A 10,570-nucleotide genomic window follows, 5' to 3' on the forward strand; every position below is an offset into this window, starting at 1 on the left:
CAGTTTTTTATGCAGGAATTTGTTTACAAATTAAGTTCTAAACAATAAACAGTAATTTAAATACATTACAAATATAAAAAAAAAATCAAAACAATATGTCTTTGGTGTTTCGCCATTTGCTGACAAGCTAGTTTATTAGTAGTGTATTCAGAGTTAAATCAAATACTTCCTTGTTAACTGATGTAACGAGGGTTGTATTATTACCTATATTACATACGTTCATGTCTAGATACAGTATACGATTAAAAAGTGGCTCACATCTAGAGTTGATGTTACTGCTTTCCCAGTTGGTGTGATGGATATTCTCATTATAACAAAAAGGAGTTTCGTTTCAATTGCCATAAACAACAAACTGCACCGCCAGATCTGGATGACATTTGCTTTCTCTATTGTTGACTATAATTTTAGCAGCGCACTTGTCGGCACTTGTCGCAGACAAGGTAATGTTTTTTAAAATATACATGTTCAAGGTTTATTGAAATTATAAGACTAAAACAATTTGTTTAATATTTTGATAGTGTCAGAATATCATTGTTGCACTAGGACTATACTGTTGTGGTTTACCAAATTGTTATAACCTAGCCAATTTTTGTTAGGTCCTTTACTGGACCTCCTCCTATTATTGGTTTTCTTTATAATACACTGTTGTATTTATTACATGGTAGATGGTTTAATGATAGTTCCGGTTTTCTACAAAATTCTATTGCATTTATTACTTAGAAATTAATTTAATACTTGTAATTGAACTCTTGACCACTATTTAATTGAGATGAATATTACTAAGTAAAGTTAATGGCTAATATTCGTACAAACGTAATTATATTATTTCCAATTTCAATCATTTGCGTTGGGTGATTGCACTTATTGGGAATTATTTTGTTGTGTACGAGTTGTGCTTTACACTGAAAGATCTGTCTACCAAGTATAATTCAAGTACTGCGTGTGAGTTTGCGGAAGTATTTGTCGTATTCTGTGGATCAGACCATCATACCATACTGTATTGAACGCTTGTGCAACATCTGAAAAGACACCAAAGCAATATTCTCGATTTTCAAAAACGCTTCTTATTTCGTTAGTTATTCTGTTCACTTGTTTAATAGTTACATGTTTTTGACGAAACTCAAATTGATGGCTTTAGTTTTGCTTAAGAGGCATAACTTTTGCAAGGAACACTTTCTCAAACAATTTTGACAGGCAAGGCAACAAGTGTATAGGTCTATATGATGCGGCTAGTGTGGTGTCTTTTTCGGGCCTTTGAATCATTATAAATAATGCTATGTTCAAATTTTATCATGTTGTTAAAAATATTTGTGATGAATGAAATCACCACCAGGGGCAGATATTTTGACATAATTGCAGTTATAGAATCGTGTTCACGCGTGTAAGTCTTTGTGGACCTTGAATTAGATCGGGTTTGAATTATCAGGGAAATTCAATAATGACATGACGATAATTCTTAACTTTTGTACACCGAAATAGAGTTACGACGAATACCCTTTATTACAGTGAAATTAAGAAGATCTGGGATTTTGTTGTTGTCTGATGGCCAATACGTAAGATGTCCGGGTGATGCGACATGTAGTTTCTTGCTCTTATTTGTTATCATGTTAAAAAGTGTATTGCCTTCAGGATTGCAGAGACGAGAGCCCAAGAAGTGTGTATTGCATTGTGGTCTCTTGCAGCAATAAATTTTTTTCCCAAAGTTTTAAAGAACTCGAGATACTGCGATTCGTTTAGTATAATACGAGGAGGGCGATACACTGCTGACAGGGTAAGATTGTAGGTAAAGCATTGTATGCAGACTGAAGTTGCTTGAAGCTTCTACGGCCTAAAATTCCCGTACGTCCATGTGCTTTGCCATCAGGGTGATTTATTTGTAAAATATATTGATTGATATTTTAAAATAGTTTTTGTTAGTTAAGTGAATTTCAGAGATGAGCATCACGTCTACTCCATTTTGGCTTAAAAAATTCTAAATTTCTAATTCATGTTGACTTGTGTCGTTTGCGTTCCATGAACATATTTTTGTACTACTTAATACATGGCTAAAATCAATTGCGATTGCATTTGTATTATTTGGTTGAATAGTGTTTGTATGGTTTGCATAAACTGTGAAAACTGAAGTTTGTTGAACTGGATCTTGTTGAATTAAAGCCTGTTGTTTCTGCTGGGTATCGAACTTTAATACATTCGTGATCCCTTAAATTGCCTTGTTGGAAGAAGCATTATTGGAGTCAGAAGTTTTTGTTGAAAACATATTATTTTTGGGGTCCCGAAGAGGTCCTGAAGAGAACTTTATTTAAGATGTTGATACACTTGACACTGTCTGTAATTTGCGGTATAGTTACCATAACAGCTACTACATTTTACTACCTTTTGTCATTGTGATCTTTTTTGGCGCATTCAGAAGTATGGTGAAGTTCGCCACACACAACACACAACAAGCGCAGCGTACAATAGGTATTTGTATGGCCAAACTCCTGGCAGTTGACGTATTATACAGGTCCATTCTGGGGGTGAGGAGATTACACAAAAACTCTCTAGTGCAACATAATGAATATCCAAGGATTGGGCGTCCAAAGCTCTTTTCAAACAGGTTTTATAACTTCAAATTTTTTTGACGGACAGTTAACGAATGTTAATTTATTGTGAAATTGCTTAATTACACAATTGGAACTCTCGTCAATGTTGTGAAATATTGTTGGGTGAAGTAACCTAAGGCCTTTTCTTGTGTAAGCATGTCACAAAAGAACAAATAAAATAAGCACTACTTTCGACGGCAACTCTGGATAAAATGGAGATTTTGTTAGGCTCAAATATGCGTAATAAAATATGTAATAAAATTTAATGTTGAAATTTCGATAATGAATAATTATTCTTTGCAATTATTGCTGCGAATATTTTTTTTTACATGTTTCTGAATAAAATATAAATTTCGTGCCTTTTAACAGTAAAATAATAAATAGACAAAATAACATATTTGTTACGAACAATGATGACACAAAATACGAATTATTACGAAATCATTTGTTGACAGTTAACTGGAAATTTCGTATGTACTTCCAAAAATCGTTCCCAATAGACGAATTTTTAGTCTTGGCAACCATATGATTTGAGTTGGTTATTAGTTAAGCGGTTTCAAAAACGTTGGACTAAATAACCCAGCAATATTGTTGTTTCATATGTTATTTTTAAAATAAGCAGTTGTTCTTTTGTAATATGCTTACAAAAGAAAAGGCCTCTAGTAACATTATTCAGTTTGATTGCCGTCTCCATTTGGTTGATAGTTACCTCAAAATATTTTTTGTTGTTATAATTGATGCCAAATGTGTTTGTTAACAATTCGATTTCTTCATATATATTATCCTCAATTCTTTTTGGAATCGTATTGAATCTAATGATTTCATATTTTTCTATATCGCTTATTGTGAAATAACCATAAATTATGACGTTGTCAGTATTTCGAACATATTCCAATCTGTTCATTGGGACTGGTAAGGCAGACATTTCTGGTCCAATTTTTGCGGAACATCGAGTTATAATATCATTGATTTCATCATGCGAAAGGAATTCATAAATATGACTGCGTTTTAAATATACATTGAAGATCTTATTATATTTTGATTCTACTTCTCGAATGTAATTGGATGCCATTATATATGAATTAAGTACATATATATTCAGTTTATTTCCTTCTCCGGTATCATGCCAACCTTGCATCTGACTGATAGTCTGCAATCCTTCGTTTAGTCTTTTACTAAAGCTGTTGATGATTTTAGTTTCTGTGTTGTTTACTGCCGCTATTGTGGATATCATGATTCTAGCATTTGATTTAGTATTTTGGATCAATAATTTCTGATTTTGATCCAACGTTTCAATGTCGTGATACACTTCATCGTTTACACCAAAAAGTGTTGTTAACACTGTACCTAATATTCCTCGGGGACTTCTTGTAACTGATGATTCTGCCGTCAGCAATCGATCAATGGTAGTTCTTAAGATACGCCTTTCATACTTTAAATTGGCCATTAAATCGTCACATTATATATACGGATTAGCAGTCTTTGACTTGACAGACAACATTGTTAATAGTTTTATGATGTTATTAACGTTTTTTTGATTATGTCACAGATTGGAAATGTGATAGTGGTTCTAAATGTTCCTCTTTGTATTTTTACTTTGTTTAATCTTTCAACAAATAATCCTGATTGGGATATGTCATTGTGGGTGTTGCTAATGTAGTTCCTAATGTGAGATATGCCAAAAATATAGCTAGAGCTGTCGATTTTGATTACCTAGCCGATAACCATTGTCGTCGCGTTTTAGAGTCTCCAACAGTAGAGTTTGTCGGAACTACTTCTTTATTTCTGGCAATGTTTTCAAATAGTAACACATTTTGAATGTCTAATTCTGCGTTGGTTGATGTTGCTTCAAACCCTTTACATTCTTTAATTTTTTATTTTATTTAAAAAATGCTTTAAGAGTAAAAAAAAACCCTTTTATTGCATCATCTTAGGACTAACTTAAAAACTAACAAAAAAGAGATAAAAAAAGAGAGATAATATTAAAATTAAATTTTTAATAACACTAAATTATTTTAAATTAAATTAAATTAAACTAAACTAAACTAAATTAAACTAAACTAAACTAAACTAAACTAAACTAAACTAAACTAAATTAAATTAAAATGTATTCAAATAAATTAAATTAAATTATATTCAAATAAAATGAATTAAATTAAATTAAAATAAATTAAAATAAATTAAATTAAATTAATCCAAATTAAATTAAATCAAATTAAATAACATAATTTATTGTTTTAATAATTTATTGTATTAATGAGCAAAAATTTTTAACAATAATTTTGTTTTTTTACGGGCTAATTGATCAATAGTTAAATAATAAATAGCTAAATAATAATAAAAAAACAAAAAAAATTATTAATTAATTAACATAATATGAAATAAAACTAAATTAAATTAAATTAAATTTAAATAAATTAAATTAGTTTCAATTAAATTAATTAATAATTTAATATCATATTATTAAAAAATAAAATAAAACAAAATGAAATTCAAATAAACTAAATCAAATTAAATTAACTTAATTCAATTTAATTTAAATATATTGAATAAAATTAAATTAATTTAAAATAAATAAAATAAAATAAAATAAATGAAATTAAATTAACTTAAATTAAATTAAGATAAAATAAATTAAATAAAATAAATAAAATTAAATTAAATTTAAATAAATACAAATAAATCAAATTAAATTAAATCAAACTAATATAAATTATATTAAATTAAATAAACTTAACTAAAAAAAATTAAATTAAACTAAATTAAATTAAATTAAATTAAATTAAATTAAATTAAATTAAATTAAATTAAATTAAATTAAATTAAATTAAATTAAATTAAATTAAAGTAAAATTTAGAAAAAAATTGACAATTAAAGAGAAATATCTATTAAAAAAAATATAAAATAGAAATAGGTATAAAAAAAATAGAAAATAGTAATAGAATTATGTGTCAGAACGTGTGATCTTAAGATAATTCATTAATCAACAGTTTTTTAAAAGCTCCTACTCTTGTTGTGTTTCGGGTTTCACATGAAAGCGAATTCGAAAATACTTGATTGATGTGGCCACAAATATGTAAGTTAATATTTAGATGGAAACCTAAGCATTTTACGAAAATTCTGTATTCAATAAATGATTGCCCAATAGACACTTGAGGCAAATCATTGGCATCTATTTTTAATCTACTTATTGGCAAAACAGTTGTTTTTGTGGCATTAAATAGCACGTTCTTTTGAACGGCTCAAGTGTTAATATTATTTAAAACAACATTTATCTTTTGATTTAGATTACCAATAGCGGTGAAATCACAAGAAATGTACATTTGGATGTAATCAGCATACCCATGGAATTTAGTATGCTTACAAATTGAAAAGATATCATTTACATAAAATGAAAACAAAAGGAGACCTAGGATTGACCCTTGAGGAACTCCAGTATGAAGACTTTTAAAAGTCGAGAACTCATTCGATACCACAACAGACTCAGACCTTCCACTTAAATAGCTGAAGATAAATTTCGCCACCGACTTAGAAAATAAGAAGGAGTTAAAAAGTTTTTTGCACAGCAAAAAATGATCAACGCGGTCAAAAGCCTTTGAAAATTCAAATAGATAAGATATGCAATAAAGTTTTGATCTTCTTTGCCATTATCAGTGATTCGCAAAAGACATATTTTTGGATCGTACGTTTTACTCTTTTTGGGTTTTGATTGTAGCAACTCGATTTTAGCTCGGGTTGATGATATTAATGTTTCGTCTTTCAGTAGGACTAGTTGACTAATTTCTAAGTTTGGTATTGATTTTGTCCATTTGTATCTCTGTTGTTGAGTATTTCTTATATAGTCTTGAAATCACCGTTTACAATAGTCTTGCTTTATTTTCTGCACAATCTGCCATCTTTTTAGGCTGCTTTCTGCGAAGGTAATAAGACTATCATGCGCTGAAGTCATCAATGACGATCCCAAAATGAAATGTCCTGGTGCAAGTGCATTAAGGTCTTCAATGTTGTCCCTTAATCGACAGAGTGGCCGTGAATTAAGACAACATTCGATTTGAATTAAGACCGTTCTTTATTCTTCGTATGTCAATTTTTGATCACCTATAATTCTAGCCAGATGATAATTAATGGATTTCACTCCTGATTCCCAGAGACTACCAAAGTGAGGTGAGCCAGGAGGGATGAAATGCCAACATATACTTGTTTCGGCTAGATGATTCTCTATTTGAATCTTCTATAAAATGTTGTTTGCTGCTGTAATATTGGTACCATTGTCATTGTAAATATGATGTATTGAGCCACGCCTGCTTATCATTCGTTTGAGTGCTGCTAAAAATCCTTGAGATGTCAGATCTGAAGTGAATTCAATGTGAATTGCCTTTGTTGCCAGGCATACAAAAATAGCTATATACGCTTTATGTATTTTAATTATCCTGAATTGAGACCATTTAATATACAATGACCCTGTATAGTCTATGCCGCAGTGTGTAAATGTAATTGAGAAATTTACTCTTGGTGTTGGTCAACTTTCCATTAATTGAGATTGTCCTTTTGTCTTTATCTTTATGTTTTTAAACATTTATTAATGCAATACCCAGATAGTCTAGGTGCTCCGAGTATGGTCCTGAAGCACCCTTTCTGGCTAACTCGTCTGCTTTACAATTTCCGAAAATATCCCTATGGCCGGGAACCCAGATTAGAGAAATATTGAGCTGCGTCAACATTTGATTCGGAGATATGTAGCAGTCAAGAACCGTCCTAGATGTAAATTGGACTGAACTCAAGGACTTTAATGCAGCTTGATTGTCTGATAGTATGTATATATTCCTGCCAAATATGAAGCCTAAAGTAGGAAGATTTGTTCCATTCCTCTAAGAAAACTCCACTACCTACACCACTACTTGTTTTGGATCCGTCAGTGAAAATGGTTACGCCCTTATCTAAGAAAAGACCACCTGACGCCCATACCTCTCTAGATGGAAACACGACATCAAATTTTCTGTCAAAATTGAGAGTGGGTGTGATGTAATCAACGTTTTTAGGAGTAAAATTGAAAAGATTTGGAATGGAGGCATGACCATAGTCACTGCCTCTCCATTGTGAGGTAGCTTTTAGTCTTAAAGCAGATGGAACTGCCATTTGTTTTCTAATAATATCCATCGGCAGTAACTGAAGCATCAAATCTAGTGTAATAGTTGGTGTGGTGCATAGCGCCCCGCTAATACAGAGTTCAGCTCTACGCTGAATCCTGTTAAGTACCGAACAGTACAAAGATTTCTCAAGAGCTGTCTACCATACCGTAATACCATACAGCAATATGGGCCTGATAACAGCTATATATAGCCATTGGGTGATGCGAGATTGAAGACCCCACTTCTTACCAATAGCTTTCTGACATAGAAGAAGGGCAATATTGGCTTTTCTTGAGCGCTCTAAAGTGTTTTTCTTCCAAGTGAGTTTCCTATCGAAAACTTCCTTCACATGTATTACAGAACCTCGTAAGGGGGGGTGGAGAAAGATTTAGGACCGTATGTTTTCAAGTGAAAACTACGATTTCAGTTTTATTGGGATTCACCCCAAGGCCACATTTTTGTGTCCATTTGTTTAGGATATTAAGACCGTTTTGTAGAATATCCCTACGAATGGTAGTATATTTACCGGTGACTGTTATCGCAATATCATCCGCATATGCAATAGTTTCGCAGCCCTCTGCCTTGAATTTTATTAGCAGTTCATTCACCACTAAGTTCCAAAGAAGAGGGGAGTCTACTCCTCCTTGGGGGGTACCTCTATTCACTCTTATGTGTGCTTCTGAGAGCCCATCGCTGCTTCAATGAGTCTGCCAGTCAGCAACTGATTTATAAAGCTAATGAGCGCATCATCAACAAACAGACGCGAGATCGCGCTTACTATTGCACTCGGGAGTATATTGTTGAAAGCCCCTTCAATATCTACAAAAGCAACCATACAAAGTTCTTTGAGTTTAATGGATTTTTCTATTCTATAAGTGAGGGAGTGGAGAGCTGTCTCCGTAGATTTTCCCTTAGTGTAAGCATGCTGTGAGGGGGACCACTGGTTGGGGCTTACAGCACGTCTTACTTCTACGTCTATTATTCTTTCATGAGCCTTCAACATGAAAGAAGAAATACTTATTGGACGGAGTTCATTGGGGTTATGGTGCGAGGTTTTTCCTGCTTTGGGTATAAAAACTACTTTAACCTCCCTCCATTTAATAGAGGCATAGTTAATAAGAAACAATGTCTAAATATTGCCAAAAGCCGGTTGTGTATTAACTCCCAAGAATTCTGGAGCTCATTTGGATCAATACCATCCGGTCCTGGTGATTTGTAGGGTCCAAAACTAAAAATAGCCCATTTAACGATCTGCAGGTTTACTTTAATAGAGTTAACCGGTGAGAGATTAATGGACTCTGTGAACGCAGTTACCGAAATACAAGATCCCGGAAAGTGAGTATCTAGTAGTAATTGTAATGATTCACTACTATTGTTGCACCATGTCCCGTTAGATTTTTTGAGTAACTCAGGGACAAATGGATTTTTGGACAAGATTTTACGCAGTCTAGAGGTTTCAGAATTGCTATTTATTTCTTGAAAGTACGACTGTCAACTATTTCTCTTGGACCTACGTAAATTTTTCTTATACTCTTGCAGAGAGGTCTTGTATTTCAGCCAATCACTCTCATTATTGTGTAGTTTTGCCCTATTAAAAAATCTCCTACACTCCTTTCGTAAAAGACATAAATGCTTATTCCACCAAGGTGGGTTGCATTTCTTACTAGGTCGAGTGGGGGGACAGGCATAAAAGCTATTGCGAAAGTAAGAGAGGAGCAGACACCGAAGTGTCCATGCACACAGGTGAGTCTTCAGATGGTATAATCGGACTCACTTCGGTCATGGAAGCAGGCTTGATGTTGCCCACTTTCGATAAGGGATTAGCAGTGTGTTAAGAAATTGCCGCTGATTCTCGTACATCAGACGAGGATTGGTCCTCAATTTTTTTTGTAAACCCTCATAGTTATGGGGAAAAAACCATAATTTAACACGCCACCAGATCACGCCAAAATGGCAAGAGAGGCTTTGTCGATCACAAAACTGACCGACCTAAACTTGGCTTTGGCTTCTTCCAGCTTAGTGACCTTTCACGTAAACGTATTTACATCAGGGTTTCCCACTCGAATTAGCTCCAGAATACACTGAGGGTCGGATGGTCCGGCTGGAATCCAGGAACGCTCCCAGGAATTTGTTCCTTAGCAACGACTTTAAGTTTTGCGCCTGGCCAAACGTCACCCATTATGACCGCCATTATGATGGAGCCCTTCAGCGTGTCGCTGAGACTTAGTAGTGGTGGCGTTGCCACGAAATTTTGCCTTTTTGACATCTGGCTTCGAAGCTGACTCATCTAATGAGCGCTGACGCTTCGATACAGGTTCCTTTTTGTCTTCCTTAGAAGTATTAAGGACCTGTTTTGCCTAGGCTTATCTTGCCTTTAGAGACTTGGACGTAACCGAGACATTGCCATATCTCTCGAGCAGTCTAGTCGCCGCTCGCCGTTCTTTATAAATTCTCTTGGATAGAGGACCCGACCTTGCAGAGGGGCCAGCACGCGTGGAGATTACTGATTTATTAAGAGGTACCCTGTTATTACCGCTAGAAGTTGCGGTAGGTACCAGGTTGTAACACTACAATTTATAGTTAATAAATCAAAATAACATTTGCTTTTTTTAATAATGAAAGACAGATCTTTATTTGCAAATTTAATATATGAAAATGATACTCGTAATGAAATAGCTTTTAATAGATTTCTAATAGATTATCGCAATACAAATTCAGTGAGTATTTAATACATAGAATATTCATCACACTATAGTTCTATCAATAGATAAATAGGTTCAATTTTTCATTCAAATTTTCAGAGAAAAATTTCTCATATTTATTGAGAAAATATGAAACAAAGAGAATATAAATGCACA

This window comes from Teleopsis dalmanni, chromosome 1, assembly GCF_002237135.1.
Source record: "Teleopsis dalmanni isolate 2A chromosome 1, ASM223713v2, whole genome shotgun sequence".
NCBI classification, from domain to species: Eukaryota; Metazoa; Arthropoda; class Insecta; order Diptera; family Diopsidae; genus Teleopsis; species Teleopsis dalmanni.